This window comes from Callorhinus ursinus, unplaced genomic scaffold, assembly GCF_003265705.2.
Source record: "Callorhinus ursinus isolate GAN/ISIS: 27379988/994484 unplaced genomic scaffold, GSC_fseal_2.0 scaffold4, whole genome shotgun sequence".
NCBI lineage: Eukaryota > Metazoa > Chordata > Mammalia > Carnivora > Otariidae > Callorhinus > Callorhinus ursinus.
In genome coordinates, this window is record NW_027397066.1 from 75,356,318 (window position 1) to 75,377,885 (window position 21,568).

Genomic DNA, 21,568 nt, shown 5'->3' on the forward strand with positions numbered 1-21,568 from the left:
CAATCCCATAGGAAGCAGGTGTGATGGGGAAGGTTGGAAAAGCAGTTGGAAGAACAAGTGAATATAAAGAAGTTTGCCAATCCCTTCTAATCTTTTTCATGTCTCCAAACTCCTTTGCTGCCAGTATCCTGGTTTTAGTGGAAGGACCTCCAGAATTCATGATCCCTGTGATCTGGGATTCTGGCTCCCATATGTGCCAATGAATTTGCAATAGTTACGTGGTGTAGTGAGCGGCAGCCTTTTAATTCAGCTTTCTCTTTCCATTCTAGGAACATCGCTCTGTTAATTAGAGGAGTAGCAGGGGTTAAAATGCTAGTAACTGCTATAGATTTATGTTATTGGTGCACAGCATCCTGGAAATAAGATGGGAAGGAAAAATAATAAAGTCTTTTCCATTTCTCATTAAAATCCACATGAAAACATATGAGGTGAAACACTTAGAAAATGAGATTGACTGAAAAACATACTGAAACTGGTTTACTGGCATGAATGATGTCCCTTTCACAGTAGTTATCATAGAAGCCAAACAATATAGTAATGTCACCATTGCTCACACTGACTGGGGCTCTTTTGTTGGTATTATCTTTGGATTCTGTGGGATGTACTTTGAATAATTCTCAACAGTGGCAAATCTTCAAACGTAGTTCTGTTTTTACCATTAGCAGAAGTTAGAACATGCCAAATTTGATGAATAAAATGGGTGATCAAAGTGGGAAGTATGATTTCTGGCCAAAAATAAAGTGGGATCACAAAATAATGGTAATTAAAAAAATTGTCGTTCATAAAAAGACCCTGATTATTCCAAAAGAACATTTTTAAACTTATTTTGGAAATACTATTGGTTCCCTATGCCATGTATTTTCCAATTACTTAATTAAATGCATGCATCCTGGTGTATATTTACAATTTCATTTTTCTTTTCTAATTTATAGCCATACCTAATATTTAAACTTTTTATTGTTGAGTGACATTATACATATTTTAAAACCTCTTTTAGATTATTTTAAACTAGCTAAAACCAAATCTGTCTAAATAAGGGGATAAATTTTGAAAAGTAAAGAAGATAAATGGTTTGGAGACAAATTTTTTTTTTTAAAGATTTTATTTATTTACTTGACAGTGAGAGACACAATGAGAGAGGGAACACAAGCAGGGGCAGGGGGAGAAGGAGAAGCGGGCTCTCGGCTGAGCAGGGAGCCCGATGCGGGGCTCGATCCCAGGACCCTCGGATCACTACCTGAGCTGAAGCCAGACGCTTAATGACTGAGCCACCCAGCTGCCCCAAAACATAAGAAATTTTAACCCAAAATAAGAAGGACTAAAAAACGTTTAGTACTCTTCTAGGAAAATAATGTGAAGTAAATTATGAAGTGAGGAGAGTCAGACAAGTCAGACTGTTATTTTGTGAAGGCTATAGTGGCATCGTATTTATTTTTTTAAATAATTTTTTATTGTTATGTTAATCACCATACATTACATCATTAGTTTTTGATGTAGTGTTCCATGATTCATTATTTGTGCATAACACCCAGTGCTCTACGCAGAACGTACCCTCTTTAATACCCATCACCAGGCTAACCCATCCCCCCACCCCCCTCCCCTCTAGAACCCTCAGTTTGTTTTTCAGAGTCCATCGTCTCTAATGGTTTGTCTCCCCCTCCGACTTACTCCCCTTCATTCTTCCCCTCCTGCTGTCTTCTTCTTTTTTTGTTCTTAACATATATTGCATTATTTGTTTCAGAAGTACAGATCTGTGATTCATCAGTCTTAGCTCTGTGTAATAGATACTGTTTTAATTTTTAGTAGGTTATCCAAGTTTGCAGTAAGTATTCAAATCCTTCTGTCTGATTCCAGAGCTTTTGCTCAATTCTAACACAATACCTCTTATGTTCCCTTCTTTAAAAGTGAGAGAAGAAAGAGAAAACTTGGAGTCAGTTTAATTTTCACGTTTTTATATTGTTAATTGAATGTACCTGAGAGGGCACATTACTTCGACAATCTTATTACTCAAAGTGTGGCCAGCAGACCAGCAGCGTCAGCATCACCTGGTAGCTGATTAGTGATGAAGAATTTTAGATGCCACCCCTGACTTCTGAATTAGAAATTGTGTTTTAACAAAATCCCCAGGTAAATTATTTTACTGCAGTGTTCATGAGTATGTTTTGTCAATCTTTTCAATAATATTCCACTGTCTCCTGCATTTTTTCAGGTTTTCAAACAAGGCAAAATTTTTTAACTATGGGAAGTATGAACTCATGAATAAGTACAAACTCATTTTGATTTTAGGACCATAAGGAACCTTGAAGGTCATTTCTAGCATTTTAGCTAAAGGACATGAAATTGATGTAATGTATGGTGATTAACATAATAAAAAAAAGAAACAAAACTGATGAACTTTTAAGTTGGACATATTTCCAAGAAAAAAACTCTCAACTACTGGCTTAATAGCTGTATATTCTTTAAAAATTGATCCATGACAACACAAAAGATTGTTAGTAGTACTGGGGTCAAATACCAGTGATTTATAACTTACACAATTTAAAGCTATTCATTTTTCTGGATAATGATCTTTGGATCTCTTATTGTTTAATGAATTGGTCATTTAGATTTTCTGTTTATTCTGAATTGAATATAATATACTGCATTTCTAAAATATAATCATGTGAATGGAGTTTAGCTTACTGTTTATTAGCCTGTCATTTTTTAACAAAATAATTATTTTGAAGTCCTTTATTCACACATTTTTGATGTGAATTTTTATTAATTCCTATGTCTGGAATTACATTTAACTAATTTTTATTTTCTAATCAAGATGACATTTTCCACCATGTATCACTTCTTCTGCTTCACTCCAAATGGGCACACTGTTAATAGGAATAATTATTTAAATTCAGATGTCTTCATGTTTGATAACATTTATACCCATTATAACTCCAAAACAAGATTTGAAGATTTGACAGCTTGTGATAGAAGTATAGATGCAGTAGAGTCCAATATAGTCTTCCTGAGAATCCTAAAACAGGCTGAGTTGGCCATAGTTATACAGTGCATTAGTAGGGAATCTGAGGCTGTTCTGTAAAGAGACTGTGGCAGCACTACCTTGCAGGTAGGTATTTTCTAGTCCTTCCACTCATTATATCTCCCCTTGACTTATATATGAGGAATATATAATGCTTCTCATCTAGGGAAGGAAAAAAATCATGTTAACTGAACTCCTGAAACTTAAAAAAAATGTAGTCACCTAACTAAACATAAGTACAGTAAGGTAGTTAATCTTTATTTTATTCCATTTCAGTGAATTCATGTTATGGCTCATATTTATTAAAGGATAGATTTATATATTCATTCAACAATCTGTATTGAGTGCTAGTGCATGTTTGGTGTTTCTCTGAGAATGTAAGCATGTAGCAGTAGAAAAGAGCACAAATTCCTACCATCATTCAGTGGGGACAGACAGACAATATAAATGAATAAGCTACATAGTATGTTAATGATGATAACTTAGATGGTATGAAATGATGTAGAGGCTATTGAAACTTTTTAATTAGTATAACTGCACAGGACCTCACTAGGAAATGGTCATTGAGTAAAAACCTGAAAAAATGAAGGAGATGTGTTTGTGGATACGTGGGGTAAGTGCACTAAATACAGAATAACAATTGTGAATCTCCAGAGGCAAAAAGCATTGGTGTAATTGAAGCTGGCAAGGAGACCAGTGGAGCTGTTGCAAGAAGAAAAAGGGAAGTAGAAAAGTGCCATCAGAGAAGTAATAGGGATCCAGATCGCAAGGTAATCTCAAGGTACTTTATCTCTCATTTAGCAGTTACAAATCTTAGACTATAATTTAGCAGTGCTGGAATCATACATTTATTTATCTATTTGTACTTTAGTCTACTTTCTATTTTGATTTGCAATCCCATAGAAGTGGTGGATAACTAATACCAGTCAGCAAGACTCAGCTACTACCTGTCTAGTATTGATTCTAACTTACAGAGGACTTACCCAGAGCCAGTGTACTGTGCAGATGTTCAGCTAGTTCTCAAGGTTAGCCAACCTCACGGACATCTGTGGTTCTGTCTCATCTTCTGTCAACCCCCACTGCAGATCAATTACTTTTGAGATATCCTGCTTTCCTCTTCATCTCATTTCTTTAGGTCTAGCCACATTTTCTGCTACTTCTAGCCACACATGGGGACATCAAATCATTCTGCTCTGCCTGTGCCACTTGGACATGGATTACAAAGGCTTTGCCTAGACTCACAAATCATCACTCTGTAGCTGAGAATGGACACAAAATCTTTGATCAGGGACCAGTGGCTCTCTCAGTTCCCAGCTGTATCTTTTCTATTCTTTGGTGAACCCCTGGGATTTGTCTTTCATTGCAGGATGGCAGAGGGAAGAAATATAGAAATCTGTACTCTTAAACTCTCTTTCCTCACACATTTTGTTAAGTCAATAGGATCCTTTAAGGGTTTACTTAGGTTATTGGAAGATAAAAGATTACCTAGGTCTTTTCTTTCATTCTCTAGTCCTTCCTTTATGACCTCCCACTCTCCAATATACCATATTCCCTTCCGTTTTATTTTCCTACTGAAACATTTAATGTAGAATAGTCTATGTGACTGAATGTCAGAGAGGGCAAAGAAAGAATTAGGAGAGAGGAGTAATATATGTATATATGTATACATATATATATAAATGTAAGGGGTCCAGAATTATTTTGAGACATTCCATGTATTAATTCATTTAATACTACTAATAACCTATGAGGTAAGTACTATTATTATCATTGTCATTTTTCAGATGAGCAAACTGAGTTACTTAAGTAACTTGTCCCAAGGTTTCTAGCATTTAAGAAATTGTATTCAATTACACATAGAAAACCAACATTATACAATGATTTTTTTCAAGACTAGAGATTTGGTCTATTCATTTTTGGGGGGTACACTTAACATTATGTCTGACACAAAGCTCTCAATATATGTATATGTGTGGGTGTGTGTATATGCATGCATACACATATATCTATATGCTTATTAAATTAACAACCAAGTTGATATAAGATTGGTTTTAACAAATCTAAAGTTCAAATTAAATAAGACTGCAGAGACTTACTATCATCAGACTATATTTCTAAACTCAAGCTAATGCTTTTTCATAATTTTCCTTATATGCACACTTGACCATTATAAATTATAATTGTAGCTTCGGCAAAAGTCAGAGAGTGCTAAATGAATGGTTAAAAGAATGAAAGAATGAATTAATGAATGAGTGAAGAGGGAAGCACGTATCTGTTGTATACAGTTTTGTGAGTCCAAGATATTTATGTTCATCAGTAGAACAGGTTTCAAAATAGCTGCAATTTATTGGTAAAGTCCATGCTTAGCTTTGTTAACTTTTTTACAGTATAGAGAGTTCTTTTTAGTATAATATAAATCATAAATCACCCCCCATTTTAATTATGTTGACTAATTAGACTTAGTACAAGATAATATAATTAAATGACAAAATTGGTGTTATGGTAAGTCAGGAAAGGATAGAAATAATTATTAGATGAAATTTTTTCATTGAGGAGAGGCATAGTATGGTTTTTAAATGGCTGATCACTGTGGGCCATGTCTCCATGGTTAAAGAGCCTCAGTGATGGTGTCTCCTATGTTTGGCAGAAGTAGAGAGTAGAGCTTTGTGGTGGTAGCAGAGGATGAACAGAGCTCAAAAACAAAGGGAAGACCTTTACCTTTTTCATGTGGATTTCTGCAGTGTGCTGTGTCTACTCACTTGCCTATCAAGATCTTCCATTCTGTTCTAAACATATGTTAGTACTGGGAGTGAGACATCTAAAAACTCCTGAAACTACAGAGCACAGTTCACACCGCTGACATATATTGATCTATTTTAAAACTGATACTCACTGGTACAGCCACTCTGGAAAACAGTATGGAGGTTCCTCAAAAAGTTGAAAAATAGAGCTACCCTATGACCCAGCAATTGCACTACTGGGTATTTACCCCAAAGACACAGATGTAGGGATCCAGAGGGGTACATGCACCCCGGTGTTTATAGAAGCAATGTCCACAGTAGAAGAAGAAGAAGATAGCAGGAGGGGAAGAATGAAGGGGGGAAATCAGAGGGGGAGATGAACCATGAGAGACTATGGACTCTGAGAAACAAACTGAAGGTTCTAGAGGGGAGGGGGGTGGGGGGATGGGTTAGCCTGGTGATGGGTATTAAAGAGGGCACGTACTGCATGGAGCACTGGGTGTTATACGCAAACAATTACGCAAACAATCATGGAACACTACATTAAAAACAGATTGCAAAACATAAAAAAAAAATCTTTAGCATAATTTATGGGTTGGATAATAAATATTGTTTTGTATATGAATCAAAAAATATCTGGCTAAGTTCTTTATATGGATAGAAATTTTCAAATAAGTAAAAATATCGATCATATTTTCATACATGGCTGCTGTACAGGCTGTGTGCCATTTTGTTTCTGTTAGATATACCACAAGAAAAATAATCCTGACTTCTTAATAAATGTTTGAACTGAAAAAAAAATTAAACTGATACTCAAATCTTTAACCAAACTAGCTCAAGACCTACTATCTTGTTTCCCAACACATCCTTTCATGTGCTCTTTAAGCTGCGTAAGTACCCTTTCCAGTAGAAATTAGCAGCAATAAAGTAATGTTTAAAGAGGGATAATTCTGGAGTCAGAGAGATCTAAGTTGTAATCACACCTCTGCTCTTCACTACCATTGCTATCTTTATTAAATCACCTAACCTTTCCAAAAGCTCAGTTTCCTCATCTGGGAAAAATGAGGATAATAAAATGTTCTACTTCAAAGAATTGCTATAAGGATTAAATGTAAAACACTTCACCTATCTTAAATTCATAATAAAATAAATTCATACTATTGCATATTATCACTGACTTCTTGTCTTTTTTTAATATTATCTCATTTAAAAAACTTGATTACCACATCAATAAAATATTTTTTCTCTTTACGGATGAAAAAACAGGCTCAGAAATGTTAAATTTATGTCCCAATAGTTAAACATCCAGTTAAGCATCAGTCTTTTACAACTAAGTTCCTCCATACGTTTCACTGTTCCATATTACCTGCTTTATTTTCCATGTTGGGAGCAGATAGAATGGTGTACTGGCTAAAAATCTCTAATTTGGCATTATATTTCCTGAGTTTCCATGCTGGATGGAAAATATTTGGCAAACTAAAAACTTCATCTAAGCCTCAGTTTTCTATTTTACAAAATAGGCATAATAATATATCTAAGAGTTGTCAGGAATAAATGGGATTATTTCATTTAAAGGTTTTAATATGGTACCTGACATATATTAGGTACCCAGAAAAGTTAACTACTATTATTATCTGTCTCCCTGGGAATCAATTAGTCTTGAAAATGTTACTGTTGTTCAAAAGTGTTTTCATTTTATTATTTAGAATTATATAAGAAATTATATAAGAAATCTAGGCATCTAGCTTGATTACTTTATATTTGTTTCATGTCTCAAAAATGATATTCTCTAGATTACTAATTCAGAGGTTAAGAACTTCTACTTGTTTATAAAAACAATACATTTTCAAATGATGAAAACATTTTACCAATGAGGACATACTCAAAAACATTGCAAAATCTGAAAATAGTTTCAAGGGAGGGTTAAAGCTCATTTTGTAATTAATTAAAGTATGAGAAATGTATATAGCTCCGAAGTGAGAAATTTGAAAATAACTTTTAAAGATATTTACTAAAAATAAAGTATATTACTTGGAGTTGTTTGTTTACTGTTTTTTTTTAATTGTTTTATTTTGATGAAATTTCAAACTTGAAAAAAGGTGAATAAACAAAAAATCCCTGGATACTCTTCACATATATTTCCCAATGTTAACATTTTCTGTATTTACTTTACACTTTTCTTTGTCTCTGTGTGTGTGTGTGTGTGTGTGTGTGTGTGTGTGTATTTAGAAAGTTTTTAGAACTTTTAAAAAATAAGTTGTATATGTGCTGCCACTCTTGCCCCTAAATACTTAGGGGCCCTAAGTATACTTAGTGTATATTTCTCTTATATTAATAACTGCTATAAAATTAGAATACTCAGGAAGTTAACATTGAAACATTATTCTCCAATATACAGACTACTGAGATTTTGTTATTTGTTCCAATAATATCTTTTATAGCAAAATAAAATCCAAGATCCTGTGTTGCCTTTACTTTTCATATTTCTTTAGTCTTTTAATCTGGAATCATTCCTGAATATTTTCTTGTATTTCATGGCACTGACATTTTGTAGTAATTTTGTAGATTATCCCCTAAGTCGAGTTTGTGTGGTTATTTCCTCATGACTAGGTTATATACTTGTACTTTGTAATAGTCCTATTATTAATTAAATTTTCAGCCATTAGTTTTAGCTTCCACTGGTGATTTTTGCCTGAATTGATTAGTACATATTAAGATATTGGCAAATGTTGATTTTCTAATTCCGTTATTCCCACTACATGAGTAAATTGTGTCTTACTTTGTAATGAGAGAGAGAACAATCGTGAAATAGTTTTCATGTACACAAAATTACAACAGTTAAGTGCTGGGAAGGAAACAGTGAATACACTGATGTCAAGAATGATTTGGGGGAGGGTTACCTTCAGTTGTGGTCAGTGAAGTGAGTGATATTTAAGCTGAGAGTTTAAGAATAAAAAAGGAGCTTGTCATGTAAAGAATGAGGGGTAGTTTAAGCAAAGAGAACTGCTCTGGATTAGAGAGGGGATACACCAGTGTGGCAGAGTGTAGTGGGCAGTGGACAGAAGATAAGTTTGAAGGAAAATGTATAGTTCTGATCACTTCAGGTGTGTAAACTAGAAAAAGACTCATTATTTTCCTCTATGTGTATTTGAAATCCATTTTAAGGATTTAAGCAAAGACATGACATGATATGATTTAAAACAAGACCAACAGCAATTGCTTCTTTGTAGCGAATAGGTTGGAAGGGAACAAGTGACAAGCAAATCTGTCCACTTGGTCTGTCTTAACTTTTAGCCTCACTACTTAAGCTCCTCTTATCTCTTGAACTATAGTGGGTTTCTAATTTGTCTCCTTACAAACTTCTCCACACTTTAAAATGATCTGTTAAGGGATGCCTGGGTGGCTCAGTCGGTTAAGCATCTGCCTTCAGCTCAGGTCATGATCCCAGAGTCCTGGGATGGAGCCCCACATCGGGCTCCCTGCTCAGCGGGGAGTCTGCTTCTCCCTCTCCCTCTGCCAGCCACTCCCCCTGGTTGTGCTCTCTCTCTCTCTCTGACGAATAAATAAATAAAATGTTAAAAAAATAAAAAAATAAAATGATCTGTTAAAGTAAAAAACATAGTGCCATCGTCCTTGCTGACCAGGAGTGCTCGTTGACAGGAAAAGTGAGGACAGGGTGGGATAATCAGTTGTAGTGAACTCCAGATTATATTGAGTTTTGTAAGAGGGAAGGAGAATAATAGCCTGGAAACAACATGGGGGAGTAAAGAAGACTCAGACGTGAAACATGAAGAAGGATGGGTTTTTGGGTAGCTTTAGGCTGATTCAGGCAGTATGGGCCTGAGAATCTGGGTTATACCAGGCACGTATGTCTTCTGGTTGCCCTGTCCTGGAATTCAGAGATGAATGAGATGAATTCAAAGATGGTAGCCTAGAAGTTCTAGGCCAGTGGTTGTCCTGAATGCTGTCATTTAAGGCATGGAGCCTAGAGTTGGAGTATAATTGGGAGGTAGGGGGTGAACCAAGTGAGGGACTGGAGGGATTTATGGCTGAGCCTTTTCAAATGTTATGCACCTTTTTATTTGTGACTCCCTGTGATGTCTCATGTCTTATGCTGTAATGTTGGCACTTAATGGTCCAACAACACAATGACAGTATATTTAAAGTTTTAATAAATGTACTTTTCTGCAAATTATATTACACACTTTTATTTTATTACCTGCCTACAGCTTGGTTTTCTATTCCCTGTGGATTAATTTTTAAGTTCTTTAGTTTATGGGAAACCTAAACTCATATGAAGAGCTTATAATCTAATTATAAACCTGTGAAGAGGCATTGTGTTAAGAGATTATTGCATTTGGTTGGAGTTTCTATTAGATGACTTCTAAGGTCTCATCCTACTGAGAGTCTATGATTTAATGATTCTAGCATTATTATTATTATTATTATTATTTTTTACTGCAGAGTGAATTAGAAAAGTAAAGGGTGCTAAATGTGACCTGAAGGAAAAATCAACTCTAATAAAGACACGTCTAGTGTGAACAATTCCTAAGCTTTTGATCACTCATTGGAACTGACCTTATGTAGGTACAGATTGATGGTAGTTTTAAAGGCATGTTTCAACTGAATGGGTAAGTTATAAAAATAATTAAAAAAATTAAAAACGTTTATTAGTTTACAGGGTTTCAAAAAACTGCATGAGGGCCCAGTCTATTCCCTTAATTTACATCCACTGATTAAATAAGCCATATATAATTGTGCTAAAAACTTGACCAAATTAGTGGCATTTTTACTAGCTTTTACTGACTGAAATAATGAACCAGTGTATACCTTGTAAAAATATAGCAAATGATAGTAAAGATAGAATGTCTTCTGGGTGCAAAGTTATCTCTGTTGACTGAAAAAATAACAGACTTTCCACTATTGTAAAGAATGAGTTTTTCCCCTCATAAATATTCTCTTCACAGAGATTCCCCTATGATTAACTAATGGCCTTAATTTACAAGGAGTTAGTGTGTAGCTGTGGAAAGGACATAAAAAGGTGACTTACCTGAGATCAAAACCATTCCAATTGTTAAACATTATAATGAAAAATAAATACAAGCCAGCTACTCCTTACATTTTTTTAAAGATTTTATTTGTTTATTTGACAGAGAGATAGAGCCAGACATTTACTCCTTACATTTTTATAATTTTTCAAATATTTTCCCTCAGATGCTCTGGGCAAAAGGACAGCTGCTTGTTTATAAGGAAGACTTAATTACTTTAAACACTGCAGATTGAACTGTGCGCCTGTAACATGCATCAGTTGCAGGGTCAGTTTTGGCAATATCCTTATATTTCACTCCTATTGAAGTTCAGTATCTATTTGGTTAATATGTTGCAAAAACTAATTTATTTGGAGCATATGGTCTAACAAATGTTGAATACATTTTCAGATGTTGGGGGTATGTTTAGGATCCTGGAAAATTGTGCATTCTTACACAGAGACACAGAGACTTGAAGGGACTGGAGGAAAGTAGTCCAGCAGTCTTAATTCATAAGTGAGGGAATTTGATAATGAGAGGCAGAGAATAAATTTCTTTCCCTTCTCTTAACAAAGAAAATATTTTCTCATACAAAATATTTGCCAATGAAAGAAACCTTGATCATAAATAGCAATACGAAACATTTGTTCATGGGTTCTTTTTTAAGATTTTATTTATTTATTTGAGAGAGAGAGAGAATGAGAGATAGAAAGCACTAGAGGGAAGAGGGTCAGAGGGAGAAGCAGACTCCCTGCTGAGCAGGAAGCCCGATGTGGGACTCGATCCCGGGACTCCAGGATCATGACCTGAGCTAAAGGCAGTCGCTTAACCAACTGAGCCACCCAGGTGCCCCATGGGTTCTTTTTTATATATCAAATATGAAAATATACTTAAGGAGTGAGGACCTGGTTTTAAAAATAAGTACTGTGTTCATTATCTTGAGCCACTTAATAAATGTATATAAATGTAACATTTCTATTTTTATATGCTAGCTACTATGCCTGTGTATGCAAGGGAAGTTCAGACAAATTTATGGATTGAGAGATTAATTATTAGGTTCTTATGTTACATAATTAATACTCCAGAAAACTTTAGTTCATAAATGAGGATACTTAATTCTAATAGTTACCCCCAAAATATGTGTCAATGTCCTTCTGCCAAAAACTACCATAAACATACTTTTATTCAAACAAGTCGAGTTTATTGGTACATTGCAGGGAGACTACACAGATGAGGAATCATAGGGTGGCTCAGTCAGAAGGTGTTAGAAAGGATATATAATGTGATATGGACTTATATTAGTTAATTTGGGAGAAGTTTCAAGCAGTGGTCCTTTTCCTGCATTGGATGCTGCCAGAAAGCAGAGGTAATTCTGTGCTTGGGTTTAATAATTCTTATTAAAGTTGAAGCTGTCATTGGTAAAGATTAAGCAGTTACTGATGATAGCCACAATAGGGGATGTGTGTAGATTTTTGTAGTTTGTATAATGTTCTTATTTTTTCTGTGCTCAAATATTTCTACAAAGTGATCTTATTTTGTCTTGACCTATTGCAGTCACAGAGTGGCCGCATCTTATGCTGGTGCTCTATGGAAATGTTTTTGTTCGGTACCCAAGCAGCATGGCCTAGCAGTGAGGGTCAGACCAACTTACAGCAACATCAGGGCCTACCTGGTAGTGTCAGGCCAGCTGTCAGGGACTGCTTTCTCTTTTTCACATATAGTAGCATATACTTCTAACTGCATATTTTATGACAGAATGATTTCATGTGTAATAGGATAATTTTCTGACTCTGCATCATGCTTCTGAATTTTATTAATGTCTATCCCCGTCACTGGATTGTAAACTCCACAAAGGCAGAAATGATGAGATGAGGACACAGCAAGGCTTACCTTGGAGTTGTTCAATGAGCATGTATTTATAAGGGACACTTAAAAATGTGATAGAATGAAGGACAGGAAATAGGCAAAATTCTGAATGTCCATAAATGGAAGGTCAAATATAACTAAGGATGAACTGTGTAGTAAATTCAGAAATGTGGTTACAAATCCGAAGACTTGCATACAACGGACAGTTAGTATATGACACCTGAGACAGGTTTACATACAATGAATAGCTACCTGGTAAGAGAATAAACAACTGAGCAAGGAGAAGGGTGTTCAGGAGTAAAGCAATCTCTGACCCAAGGAAAGGCAGCCACGACATTGTAGAGTGTGCATATTTAGAGCTTTAAATACGTATACGGAGAATGTACTGAAGGACATCATTTTTCCTTTAACATTCTGACTGAATCAATCTGTGGCACTGTGGAAAGGGTATATCAAGTATATCTTCAAGTATATATATGTTCAAGTATATTTTGAGCAATATGTATCAGGCACTGTGGGAAGGGCTAAAATCCTAACAGTAAATAAGAGACATGGGATTGCATGAATGATACTTTTCATTATCATCCATACCGTTCAAACAATCTTTAATTCTTTTGTCTAAAATCACTGGAAGGACCTAAAATCTAAGAGATGATTAAAATGAGAAAACTATTATTTTATTCACAAGACATTGGGCCAAATGCCATAGCTGGCAAATATATTCTCCAGATGAGCAACTGTTGTTTTTGAATGAATAGAATCATATAGTTGTATATGAAGATTATAGAGTCTGCACCAGAGTTATCACAAGGAAAAAAAAATGGCTAAATCAATTCTGATGCTTTATTAAAAGGCCAGACTACTTTTTGCATCTCCATTGTCTGTGAATTGGTAAAGTTTTCCAAGCAAAGTCATTTATTTGGATCTATGTTCCATATCAGCTTTTTCCTTGAAAGTGGAAGTTTTTCCTATTTATTTTTCTTATGTAGTTTAAAATTTGCGTTTTATTCATTTTTCAATAATGTATACTGGTGCAGTGTTTATTAAACAGAAATTCAGAGAAGAGTTGTTTCTCTTTTGCTGGAGCCCAAGTTTGATATCATTTGGTTTTATGTCTGAGTTATGCATAAAATTTACGCGAGGAACAAAGAATCATGTTAATAAAATCACACAATTTCATGGAGGTGACCAAACTTCTGTAGAAGTTTTCAGATGATAAAAAATGTGTACTAAAAACTGTCATAGCCCAAAAAATTTGTGTGTTGCTATTATTCGTTGTATCCTTCCTTTCATATTAGGTACCCTTACATGGATTTAGTGCGTAAAGTTTTAAAAATTGTTATATCCTCTACAAAAACAAGGTTCAACTACTCTCCATGTTCATTTTGTTAAGAGAAAAACAAAGGTGCTGATTAATACCATGCCATGCTTGAGAACTCTCCATTTATTTTTACTCAATTAAAAAAGTATTATTAGAATTTTCCTTCATGAAAATGTAGAATTTTGGGGGAAATTGGTGCAAATAGAAAGATACACTGTTGATCATTAAATAACATGAGGTTTAGGGGTGCCTATAGTTGAAAATCCACGTATAACTTTGACTCCCCCAAAGCTTAACTGCTCATAGTTTACTGTTGGCCAGAATCCTTATTGATAACATAAAGTCAATTGACACGTTTTGTATGCTATATATATTTTAAACTACATTCTTACATAAAGTAAGCAAGAGAAAAGAAAATGTTAAGAAAATTGTAAGGAGGGGTGCCTGGGTGGCTCAGTCATTAAGCGTCTGCCTTCGGCTCAGGTCATGATCCCAGGGTCCTGGGATCAAGGCCCACATTGGGCTCCCTGCTCAGTGGGAAGCCTGCTTCTCCCTCTCACACTCCCCCTGCTATGTTCCCTCTCTCGCTATGTCTCTCTCTATCAAATAAATAAATAAAATCTTTAAAAAAAATTGTAAGGAAGGGCCAGTACATTTACAGTATTGTATGATTGAAAAAACTACACAGGTAAGTGGACCCACGCAGTTCAAACTTGTGTTGTTCAGGAGGCACTTGTATTTATAGTTCTTAGATATTTCTTAGATACATGAGTAAAACCAGACAAATATTGCAAGTGTCTGAACTCTGTATTCTGTTACTAATATATTTGTGTAGCAAACAAACAGATTATGGAATTTAGACACTTCCCACTAATATACTAATATTTTGAAACTTCCCACTAATAGAAAGGTAGAAACTATATAGTTTGGGGAGCAGTGCTTAATACTACAGAGCAGGTTTTTATATTTCTGAATTTTATGAAGGTAAAAGGTTAATTGAAAAAATCCGTTAACCTAAACTGTGTAGCAAGAATAATAGTACATTGTAAGATGATAAAAGGTAGATTCATGGGATACTTACAAGATTTCTCCTTATTCTGAGGAAATTGTAATAACCTTAAATATATGGTTAAGGAGATAGGTTTCATTTGTGGACACTTGCCTCTATGTGTTACATGCTGAACTTGGCCTGTTCCTTTTTTCTCTCCTAATGAGGCAGCTTGTTGCTATTTTTTAATAGTAAAAGTCAACTCATGCATTTGCTCAAAGGATAGCCTTTTAGTGCAAGTCTCTTGTCAGTTGATTTCTATAGAAGGCCCCAATTCTCACTAGGAAATACTTCTAATAGTTACCAGCCTGCTTCACTTGAGAAAAACGCCAACAACAAAATTGCACTGAGGCAGCAGCTCTCTTCTGCATCTGCTGCTACACTTGCTGTCTGTCAGTGGTCTCCTCGGAGTCTGAGTTCTCTTTGGCACGACTGCTGTATAAAAGAGGCATTTTCGGTTCCTTGGTAGACTTATTTCCTGTTTGGGCCCAGCTTAAAGTTTGGTTCCTTTGCACTTATGTGATACATCCTATAGATCATTTAACATTTCAACTTTATAATTCTTCACCCAAGACAATTCAGAGGGATATAAATGTTTTAAAAGGATATTTTGATTCAACTGGATTTCTTTCAAGTGGTCTTATATTTGTATTTTCTCAGTATATTCTGTTGATTGAAGATAACCTTTTGAAATGAATTCTAGTGTTTAATTTTTACTTTTTCTTATTAAAATGCTCACTTTAAAATGTTTTTAAAATGACTTAAATGCTATATTTTATAATTGTAGCTGTGCTGTGTTTTTATAACTGAAAACATTAACTTCTATATTCCTCTACTGGAATTGCTATTAGTGACTTGTTTGTAGTGGCAAAGAACTAATTAAAAACACACACAAAAAAAACCCAGTAAACTCACTCTCATTTAACCAAGCTAACTTCTGCTTACCACAATCACTACCACAGAATTTCTCATTTAACTAAATTCATATTTGTTTAAATGTTCAGCACTCAAAACAAAAGACACCCAGTCTAGTAATCATTACAAAACAGCTTTTTATTAGGAGTATAAATTCCAGGTGGGGCTCGAATTTAAAGAATGCAAGAACTTGTAGCTCGCTATTTTATGGCCTTAGGCTACATGATTAACCTTCTTAGGTCTCTATTTCCTTCAAGTTAGAAAATGGTTTTGGTTTATGATCCTAAAAAGCTATATGCATATTAAAATGCTATAAATTAAATGATATTTTAAAGAGATTAAAGCAAATACCTTTTTAGGAAGCCAAATTAAAATGATGTTCTAAGGATAAGAATTATTTTGTATTATGAATAATCACTTTAATTTCTACCCGGCCTTTCAACATATGTGGTTAGTAGAATTTTGTAGTACAGTTTTGAGGTCATCTGTCCTTTTAATTAAATATCTGAGGTGCACCAATAATTACTATCTTTTAATATATTAAATCACATAATTTTAGAATTGGAAAAGATTTTAGAAATTATTAAAAAAGATTTTTCTTAGATATTAGAAAAAAAAAGACCTAGAGAAGTTGAATGACTTGCCAAGGTAACTTGTTGGATAATGAAAACTGAAAATTAAAGATTCTAAGTGATCACCTCAGTCCTGTAGATCAAATTAAATGTTAAATGTTGTCAAAAGATTAGACATTAAATTATTCAACATTGACTCAAACTAGTCTTAGATACTCGTTTTAATATCTGTGCGTTGGTGGGTTCACCTTCACCTGCGCGAGCCCCCGCCGACCCAGGTGGGAAGCCAAAAGAGCAGTGAGACATGAACGGAAGAGTGGATTATTTTGTCACTGAGGAGGAAATCAATCTTACCAGAGGACCCTCGGGTAAATGGCCAAGACCTAAGGAACTTGCTGCACCGGGATGCTGTAGACCTTTTTTGTAATGCGGGCTATGCTGTGTCCCTGAGAGTGCAGCACCGGTTATAGGTGCAGAATGGGCCTATAGGATATCGAAGTGAAAGGGAGCCGAGTGGCATCCCCATAGCTCTGGTGCTGGTGCCAGTGTTTGCCCTCACCATGGTGGCAGCCTGGGCCTTCATGAGATACCGGCAGCAACTATGAAAAGCTTGTTCTCTTCCAGTGCTCCCACTAGAAGACACATTTTCTTTCCCTCTCACCCTCGTCCCCTGCCATTCTCCCATATCCTTCCCTCTCTCTGCATAGCCAACATGTCACTGAAAGAGACTGCTACCCAAGCAGGACCTCACTGTCCAAATGTTCACATCCTCATATCTAATGGGAGAGTGAAGGCATTATTTGAAAGAAAGCTGAAGAAAAGACATGCTTAGAACAAATGGGGAGTTATGTATTTTGCTAGGATCACCAATAGAAGTTCAGCTACAACCCAAAGAGGAAAAGGTCCAGTCTTTCCATCAGCACAGGTGATACCTTTTTCTGAGCTGGCATGCCTCAGAAGGCCAGCTGTGTGATGCAAGAGAGGATTTTTCTTCTTAATGATCTTCCTTGGGAAGTTTTTGTGGCCTTTATTTAATTTCTGTCTACGTACTTGGGTGCCTATATCAAACACAGGATAATGAGAGCCTTTTTACTTTTGTAAAACAAATGTGTGCGCACGTGCGCGTGCGCGCGCACACACATGCACACACACACATACACATATCCATACATGACAGTACAATAGTGATGCCTTACGGGGAATTAAACAAGTGGAAAGCTGCTCTGTGGTTTCAGGTTTCTGATAAAAGGGAAGTTCTTAATGGAAGAATTTGATATATAGCGGGAGTGAGAGAATGAGCCTTGAAAGAGGAAGCCCAATCTGAGTCATTTAAAAAAAAAAAAGCAACTAATTAAAAATCTTAGAACAATATTTCTTCTCATAATAGCTATGCTGAAGTGGAGGTAAAATGCCATAATCCAGCTTTGTGCAAGTCAATCTGTTCCACACCCTTTGAGATGTAAAGATAAATCTTACTCGTTCTCTGAGCTGCCCCAGTGACTTTTTTGGTACCTCATAGTCCTGTTAAAGGATCAGCTGGAATGACTGTGGTCAGAGCTTTGGTGATGAGGCCAGACCAACCCAGTGAAAAAACACTAAAAGACAAAAGGATAATGCTCCCAAGATGACACCTGAACCCTCTCAGGCCATCTAACAGATTTTTTTGGTTTCTAGTGATAGGCAAATTCTAAGAGAAGGAACTGCTCTCTGGCAGGATAGGCATGAAATCAGCTCTGCTTCTGATTCAGTTGAGAGGGTTTGGTTTGCAGGTTTTTTTGAAAGGCTCTAAACACTGGCAGGGAATGGGAAGGAAAGGGGTTTTGTTTTGTTTCAGTGGGTAGGGAAGTTTGGTGGATGTTTCATGAGGAAACCTTGAGAGAAGGATATGGATGAATGGATGCTCAGGAATACCAAAGACATTAACGAGGTGCAAACCATTCTGTTCATGTGATATCAAACATTGGTTTTAAAACACTAGGGAAAGCTGAACCAAGGCTAATTCTCTGGCTTAAAAAAAAATCATTTCCATCCTCCAAATATATTATCTAGACTATAGGCCTTACATAATCCTGAGAGCATGAGTATGAAGACTTTCCCTGAGGCAACCAGTTGTGTCCAGTTTTTAGCGTGGATAATCCAGTAAGCATTTGTTGATTGGACACCACCTTTGTTAAGACACTTTCACAAAGAATGTCACATTTATATTGCAGACAGCAACAGGGAACGGTTACTGAGAAGACACTTGAGAAAGTTTCATGGAGGAAGGGGATGAATTAAGGACCCTTGAGGAGCTCATAGTCTAGTTAAGAGAATTCATAAATAGATGAGAAGTTAAAAGTAGCAACAGAGATGTGCAGCAGCCATCACATTTTTTCCCCCCAGGAATTCCAAAAAAGAAAGCTGTCACGTAATGGCATCAGGCCAGAGTGGGACGGGGAGGCTTTTAAAAATAACCCTTGTAAGACCTTGCCTCTGGGCCAACCATTGGTATAGGGAGAAACTTGCTTTAAACAATCCTGATGGGGCTTAGGCCTTTAGACCTGAAGTGTTCAGTACCTTTGAGCCTCACTTGGACGGCTGCACCTGTGGATCAGTAAAGACACGCTGACAGTATTCCAGTTCTCACCTTGACCAGCCCCGCTGTGCGGGCCCAAGCCGTGCCGCCCTCCCTGCGTCTGGAGGCTTGTGCAACAGCTTCTGCCGTGGGCCTGCTTCCCTCCCAGGATTCATCTCAGGGTTTGGACATCAACTCCTGAGAGGACCTTGAGACGTTCACAATGAAGCAAATGGCACGCAGGAGGGAAAGCTATCTAGTGTTTTTTTGTTTGTTGGTAGATGTAAATAAAAAGGACTCCTATCCCCTCAAAAAAAAATATATATATATTTGTGCGTTGGTTAGGTGGTTATAATTTAAAGGACTGACTTCACGTTTGTGTACATATGAAAAAAATGTTGCTTTGATGATAATATCACATTTGAGGAATTTTCTCTGTGATAGTTTATCATTGGGTATCTCCTGGACCTAATAAATCCTCACTTAGCTTCTTTTTTTCACACTATGTGGAATGTTCAAATTATTTCAAAATAGCCAACTATTTATATTTACTGTATTCATTAACTCAAAAATATGCATGGAATCTGTCTTTACAATAAAGTAAACTGTTCCTGTTCTACATATACACATGTACACACACAGTTCACCTATGTAATTTGGCATATGCAAGGAATCAGAATTTTTTACTCTTCAGATTTGAGAAAAATTAAATTTTTCAAAGTTGTAAAAATGCTTAATTTTTATCAAGTTGGACAATTATCAGACCATTTTAATTTATCATAAAGATATTGGGGAAAGAGTAACTGGCACCTAACTGACATCATAAACATGAATCAAAACATTTTATTTGCTTCGTGATAATGCCGCCTATTTTTTACCTCAGGTCTAGTAATCTTAATTATGAAATATATTCTTATGTCCACAAACCAAGTATGTTTTTGTGTATTTTGTCTTCATTTATCTAAAATTAAAAAAATAATGTCTTTTTATGTCTTCATTTACTTATAATTTAAGAATTAATTGTGAATATTTTCCTAAGGGAAATTACTCTGGAACCTATTTATATTTAGGCTAAAATTATATTCTGCTTTTTAAGGTGTGCCACCACTTTTTAAAAAAAAAGTTTTGTCACCAGAAAAATAAGACATGCAAAATACCAACTACATTTAATTTTTAAATAAAATAGTTAAGCATGTATTTATATGATTATTAATGTAATTATTGATGTCATTATCATACACTAAAACATTAATTTTTTTATCTGATAGTTTTCCTTATGTTCACAATTATTTTCATCGCTCTTGGGTTTCAGTCAAGTGTATAAGGAATCCAACATAATGCTAATAGCTGTTTAGATGCTTTTGTTCACATGATTTGGAATTTGTTAAAGTTTTCTGGAAAATATATGGAGATGAGAAACAGTATAATTTCCTAATAGACTCTAATCATAATAAAAAAAGCTTATGTATTTTGAACTTTTATCCATAGATGTTAAATATTGCTATTTACTAAAAAGGTAATTTAAAAAATTAAGCATCTACTGTATACAAATTAAATTTCAATGATTAAATCTTATAATTAAAGGAGAGAGATGGTGGGGTTGGGCAGTACATCCTATAACCTATTATTTTACAAGAAGAAAACTATGATCATGTGTAATATGGTCACTATTGGCTCTGACAGCAGTGGAAGACTAAGGAGGACCCAGCAGAGATACACTGGAGTTACTCAAGTGTGAATTCATGAGGCCTCTCATGATGCTATTTTCTGTCTGTGCACTGTTAAAAACTGATCATCCCTGCAGGAAAAGGTTGAAAATATCCTTAGAGGTTCCACCCCCAAGAGCTTATTTTAATAGCCTTACAGGCATTTAATAAAATTTTATTTATTCAGTGTCTTTAATTATATTCAGATCTTAAATTGTCTCTTAAGCCATCCCTAAGGTATAGTTGCCAAGGTGCCAGGCTGCACAAACAATAATCCTGTACTTAATGCTTTGGAGAAGAAAATATTGTTTGTATTAAGCAAACTTGTGAAACAGATTAAAAATGATCTAATTATTTGAAAAACTGTTAGTCTACAATATATTCAAAAGTGTTGATCTTTAATGTGATGATATAATCTGCCCTTGATTGGTTAGTATCAGTAAAGCAGGGCTACTACCACTGATATTTGGAATGCATTTTTACTTTTTTTTGGTATCATTTAGCCCTTTGTTATATACATAGAGGGTACTTGTAAGTACGTGTTGACTTTTTTTTTATGTAATGACATCATTACACAGTTTAGGAGAAAGATAATATCTATTCCAAACATTTCTATTCTAAATGAAAAAAATTCCTTGGTTCTTTTAGCATATTTATTTCTTGAAAAAATTGTTTACTAACTCTGCAAAGGACAACGTCTTTAGCCTTTTTGTGCCTCATTTTCTTATCTGGAATCTGCAAGTTGTATCATAGAGCTTTAGTGAAGGTTAAATAATATCAGGTATTCACAAGAAAACTT

At 35.3% G+C, this 21,568-nt stretch overlaps 1 protein-coding gene and 1 pseudogene across 5 annotated transcripts in view; both read left to right on the forward strand.

Annotated features, from left to right (window-relative positions):
- Positions 1 to 21,568, forward strand: part of GRID2 (glutamate ionotropic receptor delta type subunit 2) — a 1,442,323-nt gene that overhangs the window by 58,237 nt on the left and 1,362,518 nt on the right. The gene's annotated exons all lie outside the window — the stretch shown is intronic.
- LOC112825421 (synaptojanin-2-binding protein pseudogene) lies at positions 16,748 to 19,367 on the forward strand (annotated as a pseudogene).